The sequence below is a fragment of the Rhinatrema bivittatum genome, chromosome 2 (assembly GCF_901001135.1).
Source record: "Rhinatrema bivittatum chromosome 2, aRhiBiv1.1, whole genome shotgun sequence".
Lineage (NCBI taxonomy): Eukaryota > Metazoa > Chordata > Amphibia > Gymnophiona > Rhinatrematidae > Rhinatrema > Rhinatrema bivittatum.
Window position 1 is genome coordinate 412,053,086 of NC_042616.1, and position 18,552 is coordinate 412,071,637.

Consider the following 18,552-nt stretch of genomic DNA (forward strand, 5'->3'; position numbering starts at 1 on the left):
TAATGTATCCGTTCTGAACTTAGTCCTTCATGTGTGGCATCTGGTGAACTCCTTGGTTTGCTCACCTCCTAGGGCAGGGATGGGCAAAACATAGTCTCTAGATGTCTTTTATCAGACTTTGGCAGTTCCTCTGCCATGCACCTCCTCCTATCTGCCCTTCTAGTCCCTGTGATGAGCAAGTTGCACAAATAAAAATTGTTTTTATGTAATTGCCACTGGCCTGACTTCCGAGTTTGCCACCATCAGTGTCTGCCTATAGGATGGTGATACACCTGGAAGTTAGGCCCACTGTGATTAAAAAAAAAAACCAAAACAAAAACAGCTGTTCTTGTGAACAGCTATTTGTGTGAGTGCTGGTTGGTGTTTATGTTTATTAATACTTGATCAATTGCAATTAATCACAAATGTAAAACAAAGCGATGTACAAATTAAACAGGGAAAGCTAACAAAGCAATATACAGATAAAATAAACAAAATTGGTAATAAAAACTATAAATCCAAACTTTAAAAAACCCCAAAAATACAATAAAAAATATCTAAATACAGATAAAATCCATTGTGAAAAAGCCTGTACAAACAAATAAGATTTTAGTGCCTTCCTAAATTTTAAAAAATCTTTCTCCAGATGAATATTAAAAGGTAAAAAATTCCAAAGGTGAGGAGATAGGTAAGTAAAACAAATTACACATGAGCTTTCAAAACGAATAGTATGAATAGAAGGTAGCACTAAAAGTTCTTATTGTGAAGACCGTAATTGACGAGAAGGCATTGTGGGGGTCAGATTGTTTGGCAGTTGTTGGACTGGGCAGGTTGGATTCCGTGATGCTAGCAGTGCACGAGACTGGAAGTAGTAAGCAGGTGCCACAGGCACAAACTCTGCAGTTTGTCTCCCATGTTCACCACCGACTTGATGCTGCAGCCTGCCTTTCTCATGTGGGCTCCCTGGATGGCATGGAACGCCTACACCTCTTGCATGCCATGTCACATTTTCATTGGTAAGACAGAGAGGCGCTGGCAGATCCTGAGCCATGCCGGCTGCTTCCTGATCCAGTTGGATCTCTCTTCCATTGGAGCTGATTCCCACCCACTCAGTCCCTTCCCTGGTCTCATTCCAGGGCTGCAACTCCTGACTGGGAGTTGGTGCCGCTGTTTTGTTTTGTTTTTTTAAACTTGGAAAGCTCCCATTTGCACCTGCTGCAGGGCCTCTCCAGCATCTGATCCATGTGGAATTTAAACCTCCGTAGCATTCAGGTCAGTGGCTGCTCCCTTCATGCCTGGGATCACTGTTTGCCACAGCTGTCAATGTAACCTGGGACAATTTATTTATTTAAAATTTATATTTCGCACATTACAAAAAGCTCAGTGCAGATTACAATTAAATATAGACATCAACGTACATATAACAAATCATAACTTAAATAAAGCATTTAAAAATGGACAAAACATAGTGACTAAAATCTAAAAAATTCAGAAGAGTTAACAAAATCATCCATTTCTAAAACGATTTGGAATGTGCAAACCTTCATGACAAGTCAAGTCTGATCAAGAGCAATTTCTAACAAGTTAATGGGAACGTCATTGAAAATAAATGGGTTTTAAAACCAATGGCAACATGTCCCAGAGTAGGCGTACGGCAACCAAAAAGGCCCTAGGTTTTACTAGTTTGCAAGCGACTAACTTTAAACGATGGGAGCACCAGAAAGGATTGATCCATTGTATGCAACATCCACACTGGGACAAACTCTTGTGCCAGTTTCTTTAATATACAACAGGTCTTTTCCTCTAAGAGCTTTTAACAATATCATCAAAGATTTATACTGAATCTGTATTGTTATAGGTGGCTAATGAAGTCTGATCAATTGTGGAGTTATATGATCAAACTTAAGGCTGCCTGCAATCAAGCAGACGGGTGAATTTTTGAGCAGTCTGTACAGCTCGCAGCTGACATTTTAGCAACCCCAAAAAGAGGGCATTACAATAATCAGCTGAGTTTGGGACTAAGGCCTCCACAACACTTTGAAAATCTGCAGCTGGAAGAATGTACCTGAGGCTCCTGACCAGTCGCAGCTTGTAGAGCATGGATTTTAATGAAGCTCTGAGTGTCGAATCGAGAATTATTCCGAGATCTCACACCTCTGTTAAAAATGGAAAACAATGGCCTCTGATCTGTAATCTTTGAGCATCATCATTGCTTTAGCTGTCTGGTAGTTTTGGCATTCAGGCGTCCAATCATGCTGATCTACTAGTTAATAGTAGCCATAGGAGGAGCAAATTGAAAAAGGGTAGATGAGGTGGGCAAACCTCTCTTTCTACACAGCTCTCCCCCCTCATTCCCCGATCAGAATTCTGAGGGGACCTCCCACACACATCCCAAAATCTAGGAGCAAGAAAAGAAGCTGGAACATTCCAGGCGCTCATCATAGTTGGTGTTTGCTCTTCAGCTTCTTTCTGCAGACTGGCTTCAGTAACAATGTTTTTCAAGCTTTAGAGGCCTCATCACGTGCACTTAAACTGGGGATTCACAAGATGACCACCAAGGGTTGAAAAGCACATAGAGATTTTTGCAGCAGACAGGCCCATGTTTAGGCATAGGCAGCACAGGCATTGACCTCCTAAGATGGGGTGGGCAACTCCGATCCTCAAGAGCCACAAACAGACCAGGTGTTTACAGGATACCTACAATGAAAATGCATCAGATAGATTTGCATACCGTGGAGAACAAATATGTTTTTTTACAATTATTAGGCGGGATTCTCTCTCTCTGTCTGTCCCTCTCTCCTCTCCCTTCCATGCCTTTGTTAATTATACCCTTTTTATATGCACATCTGAAAGCATGTTTTGAGAGACACATCCGATTTCCCAAAATATGGGTCAAGGAGAGACAATAACTGGTGTTCTCGTGTGAATCTAATTCCCTCATCACAGAATCTGTGCATCTGTTTCCCTCTTCCTTCCCTACACTTGTTGTACAGTAACGTGAAGCAGGGATCAGTGGTGAGAATACTGATTCAAGTGAGGTCTACCTTCTAAGTCAAGCTTGTCAGACTTAGGCCAAGCAACCCCATCACACACTTTCACCACTCCTCTTCCTCACATGTGGGTGTTTGGCGGTAATGGGTGTGTGTGGAGGTGAGAGAGGTTGTGTGTGTTGGGGGGGGGGGGGGGGGCGGGTTGTGCATTATTTTCCCTTCCCACATTCCACATTCTCACCCTCCTTTGCATTTGCATGTATGTTTTTGTATGCAAGTGAAAGTGATGTGCGTGCCGTTGGGTATATTGAGGGGGAGTGAGTTGGGGTGTGTGTGTGTGTATACTCTTTTCACCTTGCACTCTCCACTTTCTCACTTCTTCTCCCTCTCCTGGTGTGTGTGTGTGTGAGCGGGGGTAGACAGGGTGTGTGTTGTGAGGCTGGAGTGAGGGGGGGGGGGGGTGTATCAGGGAGAGAGTGAATGGTGAGGGGTGACTAGGGGGCAGGATAAATCCCCATCTCTCCCTCCTACCTCTTCCCTCACTCATGCATGCTACAATATATGCTATTGAATTGTCAATAGGTTTTACCCACATTAAGTGCACTTAACTGGGTAAATGGTCTTTGTTACATTTACAGTTTTCTTTGAAAGTTGCCCGGTTTGTGTCCCTGAATAACAGAAGGAGAGGAGGCTGAGTTAGGGAGCAGAGTGACTTTTCTTTACCCCCTGCTGTGTGCTTTGGACTTACCCCTCTCCTTCTGACCCTTGCACAGAATAGGGAGTAGAATAATTTTTCTTTCCTCTGTCCCTTCCAGCCTAATGCCCCTCCCCCATCTCCGTACTAGGCGGGGAGAGGATGGAGCAGGAAGCAGATCTCTGGCTGAGTGAAATTCAGCACAGTTGGGAGGCAGAAAATCTTCAGCCAGTCTGCTGCCCCCCCCCCCGCCCACCCCAGGATATTTGTCTCCCTAGACACAGGCCTAGTGTGCCTATTGGCAGATCCAGGCCTGCCCTCCACTCATTTTCCCTCCTACTCTTTAACTCCCTTACTCCCCTCCCATCTTGAGCTCGGACCTTATCTTCCTGCTAGTGGTAGGCTCTGGGAATCCACCAGTGTTTCTGCTACTGGCACTGGTGTACCTTTTGTATTTTTGTTGGTGGGGCCTGGGAAAGCTCATCTGCCTTGATGCTGCTGCTCCTTTCTCTTTTGCTTATGGGGATTGGGAAATCCCACCAACTTTTCTGCTGCCACCGCCATTGGTCATCAGTGGCCTTGTGGTGTCGAGCCTGTTGTTCCTCGCTCCACTGTCTGATGCCCCTCTCACTGCTCCAAATGAACATTGTCATGCATGCACACGAAAAGATGCGCTGCCATGCTCACCCGGAGTCCTATTTTATAACATAGAGAGATATGAAGTATGTCAAACAACCTATGATTTGTTATAACCATGTTATAGGATCCATTAGCTCAAGATATCCCAGTCAGTTACTTCCCAGAGACCACTGAGTACAGTTCCAGGCTCAAATGTCAAAGCAACCATCAATAGCAAAGGCCTCTGGCCACATGGCAGAGAGGGGATTAGAGAACAATTTAGGAAGGAGAGAAGAAACAGGATTTCATTTTAGTCTGGTAATGACAGGTGCAGATCACTAGATATCAAGAAGGAGCAAAATTGTTCTTAGAACTGAGGAGGTCCAGTAGCAGTTTAGGGGATATATTGAGAGAGGCGGAGGTCTTAAACAGGAAGGGTACTGTGCTGCTACGACGGGAGCAGAAGCGCAGAATGAGCCGTATTGACACATGTATTCTTGTAGAGATGGGCAGCCAGTGGTGCTTGTCAGGCAGACAAAGGATGAAAGAAAAGTGAGATAATGAGAGGGCCGGCAACAGTACAGTGAAGCTTGTTGAAGACACTTGGGTCAGGACTGTCCGATGTAAATTTAGCTCTCCAGAACCTGACGTGTTGAGGGTCGTCTGCTGAGTCTTCTCCTTGTTTGCTCTCCAGGTCTCTCCCAAGCTCAGCCAGACTCTCTTGGCATGGTGTCTGTGTGTAATCCTTAGCAGCATGTCTCACCTAACCGATGATCCCCAGTCATGTGAGAAGTTTGAGGCCAACATGTTTGCCAGCGACCGATGCCAGAACTGCATGCGCAGCCTGCGTTTCCATCAGCCCGATCATTCGGTGAAGGTATAGTCTGCCCGTACAAAAAAGATGAATATTTTCCTGAGGGGTTGGGTTTGGGTTTTTTTTTTGAGCAGTTGACTTTTTAGGACTGTCAGAAGGGGGATCCAGCAGAGAAAGGAAAAGGAGGGTGTCCGACTCTGATTCTGTTGCAAGCATACTAGATTTCTGTCCTGGTTTTGATTCCTGCCATCTCTGCTGGAAACCGGTTGCTGGTGTCCATCACCCTACTGCCACACTGAAGTCCCCATGTGGTGGAGGAGAGAGGAGGGGGGGGGGGGGGGGTGTGCGGTGCACTGTCGCTGGTCAGGACCACTTCTCCAGTCTCAGAATCAGGAAATCTGGCGTGGGATTCAGGAGGCCGCAGGGGGATCCAGCGGCCCAGGAGCCTCCATCTGGTCCAGGAGATGCAGGCTGCCTGCTCCCCGTTACTGCTGCCACTTACAAACTTCTTTTCAAGTTCCTACAGTTCACTTTCCAGTTTTCTTCCTTTATGTTTTTGCAGATAGCATTTGTCCCTTCAGGGGGAGGATCATGGGGAAGCTGGGGGGGCGATGCTCCCTCTCTCTAGCTGACAAAAGGAATATGGTGCTGCATGGCACGTCTGCCTCTTTCTCTTGGCTGCCTTCGCTCTGCGGTTTGAATGCACGGGGCCCTGATGTCTCGCAGGACCTGCTGATGCCGTGTGCCGTAACCACCAAAGGAGGCAGATACAACATGAACCCAACTCTTTTCCTAACGACCGGGATGGGGCAAGGGAAGAGAGAGAGAGAGGGGATCGGGGACTAAGACAAAGAGAGGATTAAGAAGAGAGGAAAGATTCTGGACGGGGATAGAAAGACTTGGCAGAGGGTTAGAGGAAAGGGATAGGTGGATGCTGAGCGGGGCAAGAGAGGGAATACTGTGCCAGAGCTACCCCCAATAGATAGGTGTATAACGAGTGAGGGCACAAGATTAAAGGCTCACCTAGGGTACCCCCTTTGCACCAGCCCTGCAGTAACCAATAGCTCTAAAATGGGATGTGGTGGTGGAGGGGTTCTCCCCCTTTTACTCCCACTGTTGTTTGCTTGCTCCTTCGGCAAGAGAGGAGAATGTGTAAGAGTGAGGGAGAGATACTAAGATGGGAAGAGACGATGGAGGAGAGAAAAACAGAGAGAGGTACATACATGTGAGAACAGAAAGAGAAAGCAAAAGTGGGAGAGAGAAGTACTGCAGAGAGAGAGAGACAGCAACAAAGGGAATCATGGTGACACAATCAGTTTTGCAAAATAATCCGTAATTCCAAACTGCTATTGGAGAGAACAAAAGTAAAATTCTGTTAAGAGAGAAACGTGGATTGATACAGAAAGTTTATTTTTAAATTGCTGGCCATAAGGGGGGGGGGGGCGGGCCGCAATCTTTCTCCTTCTTAGGGTGACCGCAGACTTCTAGGTTATTAGGGACAGAATCATCTGGTCCTGATATTTTGGAACTGCCTTCAAGGATTGTTTTGGGGGTTTGCCATCCTGTGTCTGCTGATAAGAAGAGCAGGACTGCAAGTCCGGATTCAGCAAAGGACCTGGTCAGGACTGCATTCCGACGCTGCACATTGCTACAGGAGAACATAAGAGTCCTCGTGGCTGTTCCCACCCCTTTTCTGAAAGAGAAGGTCTTAATACTTTAATAACAGTAGGAGGGGTATAATAACCACTCTGACTTGATTACTTAGCCGGTGCATATCATGTGGCAGTCCAACCTAACCTGCTCCCCTCTTAGCTCCGGCCCAGTTTCTCTTAAATGCTTAGCTCTGGGTGTGTCACCCCAGCGGTTCTCAATCACTGGGCCACAAAAACGAGACATGGCAGGCCTCTGCTTTCTATAGCTGCCACATGAGCTTGCTGCTCACGGAGAGTGCAGAGCAGGGGTGTTTTTAGTCTAAAACCGTCCCCAAACAAATAGCAAGCGAAAGTCTGTGCAAGTATTTTTTTCCAACTCATTTTTCAAAAGGGAATTATTTTCCTTCTGGAAACCGGTGTAAAGTTTGTGAGTAAAAACTACCTGCAGGCTTTATACTTCTGTGCACAGTTTGAAAGCTGCCCCAGAGAGTCTGGTCTCCCAGGGTTCCAGTATTTGGATGTTTCTGGTTTTAATTTATGGCCCTTGAGGTAAGGGTCAGTCTGTGCTCTGCCTGTGTGACAGAGGTGTAGCATGTAAGTTTTGTGTAGGGATCTTCAGCAGTCTGGTTTGTTTTGATTTTACAGCAGGAAGTGTATTGTGTTCTATATTTGCAGTGTTGGCTTTTCATGGGTAGGGTTGTCGCTGTTTGAGACTTGGATGTTAGTGCTCTGATGCTATGGCAGGTTTGCTATAGAGCTTCCGAGTGTCTTTTTTGCAGGTTTTCATGTTATGTCACAAATTTAGTAACTTTTTTTTTTTTACAAGCAATTATTGAAATTGAAGAATATTTTCTTTCTCTTGCATCATTTATAACAATAAAAAAAATATTTAGAATATTTTTTAGTTCAGCTGCAGCCTTTAGTGCGCAGCAGTGTGCTACACACTTGAGCATCACCTGTTAGGTGTGTCACGACAGAAAAAAAGGTGTTGACAAAGCCACTGTGTTACAACGTAGTACAGATCGTGTGTCTGGCATCCAATCATGTCCCTTAGAGCCCTGAATCCTTCCCTGATTGGCTAATCAAGAAATCCCTCTGAATTTCCAGTCTGATTGTCCAGCCCTGTGTTCTCTGTCCGAGCCAGAGAGCTACGGTATTCAGGAGTTCAATGAAAGTTTACATTCTAGAAGCTGAAAAACGTGCATTAACTAGACCTGAGAATATTCTCATGGTTTTGGAAGTTAAAGTAACATTGAGAGCCCCAGATTTTAAAGAGGGAAAACAATTCAATTGTGGATGTCAGATACTGCCAACTAAAGGGGTGATGTCTGTTTGTTTTTAACATACATTTGGAAGCAGGTCAGCTCAAGCTCCTCCTGTGCTTAAATTCACTTGCAGGAAAGGGGTTCTCTCCTTTGCCACCTTAATCTGACCCTTAGAGAGGAAAAGAATCTGCTGGCTATAATAAGGCTCAAAGCTCTCCATCAGCCCTCCTCCTAACACCGCCACCAGTGTTCAGTGAGAACAAAGCCTTGCCCTTGCTACAGGTGTCATATTTACTGGAGGTTTCCTCTGCAGTTTTGTCTTCAGGCTGAAAGCCATTCTCTCCCTTGTGAGGTGCTGGGCCGGGCTGCTGAAATAATTATGAGGCTTCCAGCTTGGCCTAGGTAGGATTACAGCTCCCTTGCCTCCATCCCCACCCCACATCGCAGCAGAGGTGACAGCACCCATCTGTCTGCACCGGTTTCTGCGTCCCGGAGCACAGCAGGACAATGGAAGCCGGCGCATGCTGACAGCCAGGACGGTACCCAGCTGTGATGTTCTGCTAATGCTCATCATCTCCCACGCAAAGCGGTAGGGCCTGAGGGGGAGGGGTGGTGGCAGGGCGAGCATGGATCAGAGCAGTTGGCCCCACTGCCCTCTGGGATGACACTCCAGAGCCGCAACCCTGCACAGAGATAGCGCAACATTAGGGATTATAATGAGGTGCGGTGACATTGGGAACAGAGTTTCAGCAGCCTTATATCAGAAAAAGCGTTAGAATACAGAGAGCCTATTAAGAAAGCTTGGGGGTAGCAGCAAAAGCCTGTAGTGAGGGAGGAATATTGTATGGAATGAGAATTGCCTGGGTTGACTTACATTACACATCATTCTCTGGTCACTAGTGACATAACCCTCCTCCATTAACATTTTCAGTTATGGCAGAGCTCTCTGGCGAGAGTATGAGAGTCAGAAACATTTGTCACAGAAACCCAAAGGTAAGGAGAAAGTGAGTGAAGGCTGAACAACTTGTGTGCATCCTGCCGTTGCTGGTTATGGAGTTTATTGTGCACTAAGCACAGCGCATCCAGTCCAATACAGTTACTGGACAGCTGCTCCAGGCCTCACTGCCCCACCACTGAAATAGATAGATGTCCTTTGCATTTCCTAACTCTTGTGGGCAGGGAGATCGTTTTCACAATTTGACAGATTATAACTCGTGTCATGTACTAGTTCCTGTCTCATAAATATCCCTGTAAGGTATAGGCATAAGGGTAGGTACTAAAAAGAGAATTCTGTCGTTATTGTTTTTTCCAACTTGCATCGTGGCATGTATATCCTGCTTCTATATTTGGTAACAAAAATGCAAAAAGCGGGTGGCACCTTATAGACTAATCAATTTATTGAGGCAGGAGCTTTCGTGGACAGAGTCTTCATTAGATGCATGAAGTCTAGTTGCAGGAGGTGGGTAAAATATAAGGAGATGGGGAGGGTGGAGGGGGAAGGATACAGAACAAAGGAGCTGATGCAATATTTGTGCGCAGAAAACAGGCACTCTGTGTTGAGTGCCAGTTTTTCCTACCGCGCGCCCAGCCACCTCTCCTGGGCAAGTGATGCGATATTGAAATTAGGGGTCAGGCAAAAAAAGGAGGCGCTAGGGAAGTTTTGTGCACCCCTAGTGCCTCCTCGGCTTTGAGTGCACAGGTGAGGTGGCTGTCAAGTGGGTTGGGAAAACGGACGCTCAATCTATGAGCATCTGTTTTCTCCCGCTACTGGCATAGACACGCACAAGATATACAGTCTGTACCGTGTATCTTGTGTGTGTGTATTGGGTGTCTAGAATTTTTTTTTCAAAACCTTTTTTTTTTTTAAACTAAATCTCCTTTGGTTCCTTCTACGTAGTATCACTACGATATTATTAGGAGGAATCACAGAAAGCAGGCTTTTAATTTTTTTTCAATTTGCTCTTGAGCGTGGCATACCTTTACACCAGTCCTGGGCTGGCATAAAATTTGGCGCATTGAAATGGATGCGTTGGCTGTGCGGGAATTTTTTTGCATTGCAGGGATTAGTTAATAGCCTCATTTACATTGAATTTACATGTAATGGGTGCTATTAGCTACGCAGTGATTTGGACACGCATTTTGGACCTGCTAACCTCCATACTGTATTGTGGGTTATGGACGCGCATGAAACCATGTGCTGGCCACTGCACATGGTATTGCATCGACTCCAAAGAGAAGGCACTGAATTAGGCAGGCAGGGTGTGGAAACTGTTAATAGCAGTATAGTCCAGCCTACTAACAACTGAGGGCCGGATTTTAAAAGGGTTACGCGCATAAGTTATGCGCGTAATCCTTTGAAAACTCTCCTGCGCCCGCCGAGCCTATGCAAAATAGGCTCGGCGGGCCCGCAAGCCCCGGGACGCGCGTAAGTCCTGGGGCTTCGCTAGAAGGGCGTGTCGGGGGGCGTTTTGGGGCCGACGCGACATTCGGGGAGTTCCGCGGGGCGTGTCGGGGGCTTGGCTGAGGCCTCCGAAATGGGTCCCGGGCCGGGGAATCGCGCACCAGCAGCCCCTGCTTGTGGCAGGCGTAACTTTTAAAACACAGGTGGGGGGGGGTTTAGATAGGGCCGGGGGGGGTGGGTTAGGTAGGGGAAGGGAGGGCAAAGTGTGGGGGGTGGAAGGAAAGTTCCCTCTGAGGCCGCTCCGATTTTGGAGCGGCCTCGGAGGGAACGGGCAGCGCGCCGACCCTGGATTTTATAAGATACTCGCGGCTACGCGCGTATCTTATAAAATCCAGCGTACTTTTGTTTGCGCCTGGTGCGCAAACAAAAGTACGTGTGGGCGTAGATTTATAAAATGTACCCCTGAGGTAAGTGTGAAAAGACAGAATGATCTGAGAACAGTTAAGTTCATACAGGCCAATACTGTAAGGTATGCTTGGCCGAGTGCGTTTTCGATGCGTGTCCACTACCCCTTATACTGTAAGGGGTTTAGCATGTCGAAAACATGCAGCTAACACCCCCCTCCGCCCCCCCCCCCATGGAAACTAATAGCGGTCATCACATGCAAATGCATGTTGATGAGGCTATTAGTTTTTCACCCGGGATACTGAAAGCAAAATGTGTGGTCAATCCGCACATTTTATACTCCAAAATTAATGCCTGCCAAAAATGTGTACAGAAAATGTGTGTACAGAAAAGCAGAAAAAACTGCTTTTCTGTACACCCTATAACTTAATATCCTAGCAATATTAAGTTGGAGAAACTAAAAATTAAAAATAATAAAATAATTTAAAAAACTGCTGGCCGGCTGGTCAGGTTAGGAGAACGGGTGCTCAATTTTACCGGCATCTGTTTTCAGACCTAAGGTGATGGAGTTAATTTTTTTGATGAGTTCCAATTCGGCAGTTTCATGCTAGAGTGTTCCTTTGACGTTCCTTTTTAGGAGTATGGCAACCTTAAGGTCAGACAGAACATGTCTTGGAAGGTTGAAATGTTCTCCTACTGGTTTCTGAATGTTGCCATTTCTAATGTCAGATTTATGCCCATTTATTATTTTCCTTAGGGATTGACCTGTTTGTCCTATGTAGGCAACAGAGGGATATTGCTGGCAGGTGATGGAATATATTGCATTGGAAGAAGAACTGGATGTTGTAGTTGATGTTGGGTCCTGTGATGGTGGTGTTTGTGTTAATATGTGTAGAGAATTGGCTTCTGGATTTCTGGTAGGGTCTGGTTTCCGAGTTGGTGTCATTGTACAATTTGTGGTTGCAAATGACTATCTGTTTGAGGTTGGGGAGCTTTCGGTAGCTCGGGATAGGTTTTCCACTCACAGCCTGTGAGAGGGTGGTTTCATTGTCCAGGATGGGTTGTAGATCCTTGATGATATGTTTCAGTGAGGGAGCTATAGGTAACAACCAGAGGTGTTCTGTTGTTTTATTTTTTGAGATGATCCTGTAGCAGAGTGTTCCTGGGTATTTGTCTGGCTCTGTTGATTTGTTTTCTTACCTCATTGGGTGGGTACTGTATTTCCAAAAATATCTGTTGCATTTTCTCCTCATGGGAGTCCCTCTTTGAGGTCAGTACAGACGCGATTGTACCATAGGGTTTGGCTGCAGACATTGGACATGGTGGTAGGGGGTGGGTGGAAGCTGGAGGCTTGTAGATATGTGTGGCAGTTCGTGGGTTTCCATTAGAATGTGGTTCTTATGTGCCCCTCACGTAGTTGGACAATGGTGTCCAGAAAATGGTAACAACACCCATCAGAAAGCCAGGACTGGCTTAAAATATCCCTGCAGAAACTGGGTCATTTGGCAGCCCTGAAGAAATGCTGGGCGATGACATAAAAAAAATAATCAAGATCTGGAAAGATGGGCGGAGCAAATAGAAAAACTGAACACAGAAAGAGCCGGTGCATCTTAGTTGCCCCCCATCACATTGAAGACAGCACTTGACAATGAGGAAGGGATAATCATGCGGAGAGGCGAGAGGGGCGTGCGAGAGAACTGGCCTCCATGGACAGGTCTATCTGCAGTACCATCTCATCTGCTTCCCTCCTCTTGTTCTCAGGGTCTGCTGTTTTCTGAGTGGTCATCTTTTGAAGCAGGCCTATTTTTTTGCCTTGTCAGGATGCTAGCACTGTCCCAGATATGAACAAGTTAACGATCATAAGAAAAGCTCCAGATTTATGTGGGGGAGGGCGGCAGCAGCAGAGGGTGCTTTGGCCTGCCCTGAAGGAGAAGAGCTAAGATGGACTTGGGAGGGAGGGGGAAGAGATGTGGGAGAGCTCCTGCACCCAAGAGTGGAATGCTGAGTTGAGGGAAATAATTGAGTGGAATGCTGAGGCTGGAAAAATAATTGTCACAAAATTTTACTGGATGAAAACATTTCTCTGCTGTTTTCCTTTTTGTCTGTCGTTCTGTTTCTGTTTTGGAGGGAAGTGTGTATGCAGGAAAATCTCTTTTATGCTTCCTTCTTCGGAAGGAGAGCTTTGAATACCTCGAAAATAAAGCAGGATGTGAATTAGATGAAGGAGGGAGAGGAAGAGAATGATGTTGAGAAGGTAGACTCCAACCAATTATTACTTAGCGGTTGAGGAGCATTTGTGTTTGTGCGTGTCTGTATCTACACCCTTTCCTTTATGTGTGCATGTGATGACAACTGGGTGTCCCCTAAACACAGCATCACCTTTTTCCTGCCTCCGCTGCTCTTGCTCATACAGGGGATGCCTTGGGTTGATGGGTGGGTGAGGGACACGAGGCTGTTGTGCTCAGAACTCATCCTGCTGTGACGTTCTCCTCCCGCAGCACCCAGAGGAACATTCAGTTCTGGGAGCCTCATACTATGATGTGGCTGGTGACCCGGAGGCCTGGGATCCTCTCTGCATTCTAGCCCCTCAGTGTGAGCTGTACCTCTGCCAGGGCACGGAAGAGAGCACAGACAGGTGGGTGCAGGAGCATTGCGGCCTTCTTGTAGGTGAGCATATCGGGGGGGCATAGCCTCTAAATACTAGTTCTCAGAAGGCAAAGATAAGGGGAAGGGATTGGAATTCACCTCTTTAAATGAAGAAAGTCTCCAGTGAATTGAGACGCTAGTGTACCCATGAATTCCACATTCAGTGCAGTATGGCAGTGTTACCCTTCAGGAAGAGAAATAGAAAGGGGGAAGGAAGAGCAAATGAAAGATGCAGTTTGAAGGAAAGAGACAGACGAGGTCACAAGCAGAGCTGAGTCGGCATGAGAAGGGCTGCAGTCAGAGAAAGTGAGGGGGAGAGGAGCGGCCAGGAGAGGAAGGCTCTGTTTGCAGGAGTTTGATCAAGCTTTTTGGTTTGTGATGAGTTTCTTCTCTTTGTTCACAGCTGCCAGGAAACCGTAGGGTATGCCCATGTGAGAAGCAAAGCAGAGAGCTTACAGGAGAGCACTGATGCTGGAGTTCTCTCCACGGTAAGACACAGGGGAGGGCTGCAGGCTCTTCATAAGGCTGTACTCAGAAGCTAAGTGATCTGGAGGGTGATGAGTTCTTGTCATGAGTGGCTGCTGTAACAAAGCTGCATGGACTTAGTTGCCAATTTGTAATATATGAGCTTTTCATAAGACAGATAGCACTGAGAGAGAGCATTTCTATTGCCAAGTCAGTGTAGCACTCTCTCTGTTCCTGCTCTTTACTCATTCTTTTTATAACCCTTTCATTCAGTGTTGTGCACTGTTCTTTTCGGCGGTCTAATACCATGTCTTATACTCAGGGTCCCTGGTTTCCTGTGATTCGGTGGCCCTTGCCAGGGAATAGCCCAGCACCCAGCAGAATCAGGGGAAACCAGAAGCTGGGTTGAGGGGGGGGGGGAGGAATGTGTGCACATCTCTCTTTCCTTCCATCACTCCCTGATCCTCCTCCCCGGCTGATGCCCCACTCTCACCGCATTCTCTTCCCTCTTCCCTGCCAATACCCTCTGCCGCTTCTTCTGCTACTGAGCCATCTGACAGTAGGAGGAGGAAGAGAGTCGTGGCACTTTAGGCCGCATCCTCCTCCTGTGCCACCAGATCATAAGATATATCATGCCGAGTCAGACCAAGGTCCATTGAGCCCACTACAAAAAAGTAGATCTATTTTTTGTTATTTATTCCCAGGGGTAAATGGTGGCTTTCCCAAGTCTACTTGGAAAATAATTGTTTATAGACTTTTCCTCTAGTAACTCATCCAAACCTCTTTTAAACCCTGCTATGCTAATCATCTTGGCCACAGATACCACAGCTTGATTGTGCATTGTGTGAAAAAAATACTTTTTCTGATTTTGTTTTGAATTTTTTGGTTGTTAGTTTCATAATGTCCCCATGTTTAAGTATTATTTGAAAGGTTAAATAACCATTCTTTATTTACCCATTCCACTCCACCCATGATTTTATAAACTTTTATCATATCCCCTCTCAGTCTCTTTTACAAGCCAAAGAGCCTTAACCCATTCAGCCTTTCTTCATAGGGGAGCTGTTCAATCCCCTTTATCATTTTTTAGATATTTTTATTTATATCAATTTTAAACTTACAAAATCCAAGTAATATTCTTGTTGAGAAACAGCATAGATAAGAAAATTGTATAGAAAAAACAGGAACAAATTCGGCAAGTGCATTGCTACCTATGCTTTATCAGACCCCCAACTGGGGGGAAGAGTCACAAGATCAAAGGAAATAAAACTTTAAGCTTTACATAAACAGACAAACAAAAAAGATGGCGGAAACACTGTTAGACTTTCTTAAAGAATTATAGCACCTTAACAAATTGGACAAGAGGCAGCACCAGGAATAGGAGGTTCAGAGCCATCTCTGTTATTGCCTCCCACTTAAGAAAGCAGATAATTGAGAAGGTCAAAAAAGACATACTTGACCCCCTGAAGCCAAAACAAGGCTCCCAATTGCAAAACACAAGGACGTAGTAGCAAAAACCTCTTACTTTTGCTCCAAGTCCCTTTGGACACATTACGATACATACGGACTTTTAAACCTTGAAACAAAGATGTCTTATTGAGAAAAAATAACTTTAAGATATAGTCCTGATCAGAATCCAAAGCTAGAGTCACAACAAGAGTTGCAGGAGTTATGGTTTTATCCACTGATTTTTCCATCTCTGCAGTCAAATTAATTATATCCAAAGACACATGAGGTAAAGTAAGCTCATGCGATACATTTTTCAAAGGCAAAATAAAGCTTTGGAATTTGGAGGTATTAAATTATCAGGAATTTTCAACACCTCAAGAAAATATAACCTTAGCATTTCAACAGGAGAAACCATTTCTTTCTCAGAAAGTTAATAAGTTTGATGTTTTTACTTCTGATAACATTCTCTAAATTCTCGGTTTTATTAGCTAGATAGAGACGACCTTTAATTACAGACACTGTAGAGCAGGGGTCAGGAACCTTTTTGGCTGAGAGAGCCATAAACGCCACATATTTTAAAATGTAATTCCATGAGAGCCATACAATATGTTTAAAACTAAATACAAGTAAATGTGTGCATTTTATGTAAGATCACACTTTTAAAGTACAATAAGTCTCTGAAAATATTACACCAGGCCTTAAGACACCAATACATCTCCTATTAGGAAAACGGACCAAGTCAGGCTGCTATAGAGTCCTACACAGAAACTACACGCCAGCAGAAAACCTCACCTGAATCACGTGCTGTCCCTCACCTAACATAGAATAAAGAGACCAAAACGCATAACAAGAAGCATGCAGACAAAAACTGAATTGGAAACTGCAACAAGCCAGAGTCTCTGTATGCAGTGTAACAAAGGAAAAAAGAAACATCACACATCCTTATAAAACAAATCAAGAAATATAAAATCATCAGCAGTAAAACTGTACTAACAAAAAGAACATATTTAGAAACAGCTGATGAGTGGAATATCCAATAATTAAAAACTCATATAAAACATTTCCAGATACCAACAAAATATTTCAAAATAGCAGACACAAAGATCCAGTAATGAAAAATAATAAGGATACAAAAATTTTTTTGCTCTGCATACCTGGGAACGTTTGATATCCAGGTGTCCTGAGATTGTTCTGAATTAGCAGGAGGTGGGGTGGTTTGCTTGGAACTTTCTCCTCTCTGTCACATACCAGCGCTCTCTCTCACACTGGCTCTCAATGACACACCTATACACACATGCTCTCAGTCACTCACATATACAAATGTTTTTTCTCTCTCACTTATATAGGCTCTTAATTACACATTTACACACATGCTGTCTATCTTTTCACGCTTACACACACACAGGCTTTCAATCACATAAATACATGCTGTCTTTTTCTCTCACACACAGACTCTCATTCACATGCTTACAAACATGTCCTCTCTTTCTCTCATTTACACACAGGCTCTCAATCACATACTCACATGCTCCCTCACCTAAATCAGCTCTCAATCACACACAGACACACATGGTCTCTCTCTCTCATTTAAACACAGGCTCTCAATCACATACTCACATGCTCCATCACCTAAACCAGCTGTCAATCAGACACAGACACACATGATCTCTCTCTTACTTATACACACAGGCTCTTAATCATACATACACATGATCTCTCTCACACACAAAGGATCTCAATCATACACACATACTCTTTCAAACAAACAGGTTTTCAATTACAAACTTACACATACAGGTTCCCAATGGTAAACTTACATTCATGCTCTCTCTCTCACAGGCAGGATCTCAATCACAGACATACTCTCTTTCACATATACAGGCTCTCAATCATTCACATACATGCAATCTCTCACTCACACACACAGGATCTCAAACACCCACGCTTGCCCGCTCATTCACTCCCTCTCCCCCCCCCCCCCCCGGGAACTCGCGGCAGCAGCAGCCACCTCCCAACGCTAACCTCCTTCATTTTCAGCCCTCGCGGAGGCGAAGGCGGAGTCCCATCGGCCGCGGTGGAAGATTTTCATTTTCCTCCGAGCCGCGCTGCAGTCTTCTTCCCGCGCAGGCACCCGATGCTCTCCACTTCCTCTTCCGGGCCGCGGGAAGAAGAGAGCACCGGCGTGCTCTCTTCTTCCCGCGGCCCGGAAGAGGAAGTGGAGAGCATCGGGTGCCTGCGCGGGAAGACCCGCGCAGGCACCCGATGACTCCAGCGCTGGCACCCGGCTGACACCCGATGACTCCCGCGCAGGCACCCGGATGACTCCAGTCGGCGTGCTCTCTTCTCCTCCCCCCCGCGGCCCGGAAGAGGAAGTGGTGAGCATCGGGTGCCTGCGCGGAAGAAGAGACCACGCTAGTGTGGTCTCTTCTTCCCGCGCAGGCACCCGATGCTCTCCACTTCCTCTTCCGGGCCGCGGGGGGGGGGAGGAGAAGAGAGCACGCCGGTGCCGCTGACTCCAGCTGTCCTGCCGCGTTCCGCCCGGGCTGACAGCATTTTAAGCCCGGGCGGCGGAGGACCGGGGAGCAGCTGGGTCAGCGGGGAACCGCGAAGTATGGCGACACGTGTCTGCGAGCCAGATGCAGCCCTCAAAAGAGCCATATCTGGCTCGCGAGCCATGGGTTCCCGACCCCTGCTGTAGAGTCTTGAAGTTCAGTAACTCTTGTTTCCAAAGTCAGGACCTTCTGAGATGTAATAGCAGCCTATTCCAGCAATTCCTGAACAGTGGTAGCCAGACCTTGGTGTTGGCCTACAAACTGACCCGGCTGAGAAGAAAGTTTAGTCCAAGCCTCCCAGATAAGATCCAAAGTAACCTGCTGTCTGACAAGGAGAAAAGACCGTATTACCTCCAATGAAGCTTGTTCCATTGACCTCAAGGAAGAGAGAAAAAGCGCAGTTGCTTACTTGTAACAGGTGTTTGTTGGATTCGTGGACCTTTGAGCCGGCTAGGACAGATGGTGGCCCACTGTGGAGATACCCAGTGGGTGTCAAAGCTGGGAGGCGGCATGGGCAGGAGACTAGGAGTATCTTCACCACTGGAGACCCGAGGTCCCCCCCAAGAGGAGCTTGTGAGGACCCGGGCCGCTTGGACTTAGGAGCGGTCTCCTGCGAGACGGTTTC

General features: G+C 46.1%; 1 protein-coding gene across 1 annotated transcript in view; it reads left to right on the forward strand.

Annotated features, from left to right (window-relative positions):
* Positions 1-7,021: 7,021 nt before the first annotated feature.
* Positions 7,022-18,552, forward strand: part of TRIOBP (TRIO and F-actin binding protein) — a 197,255-nt gene continuing 185,724 nt past the window's right edge. The window contains exons 1-3 of the mRNA XM_029590109.1: positions 7,022-7,174; positions 13,317-13,453; positions 13,868-13,952. The gene's annotated coding sequence lies outside the window, so the exon portion shown is untranslated. The remainder of the gene's footprint in view (positions 7,175-13,316; positions 13,454-13,867; positions 13,953-18,552) is intronic.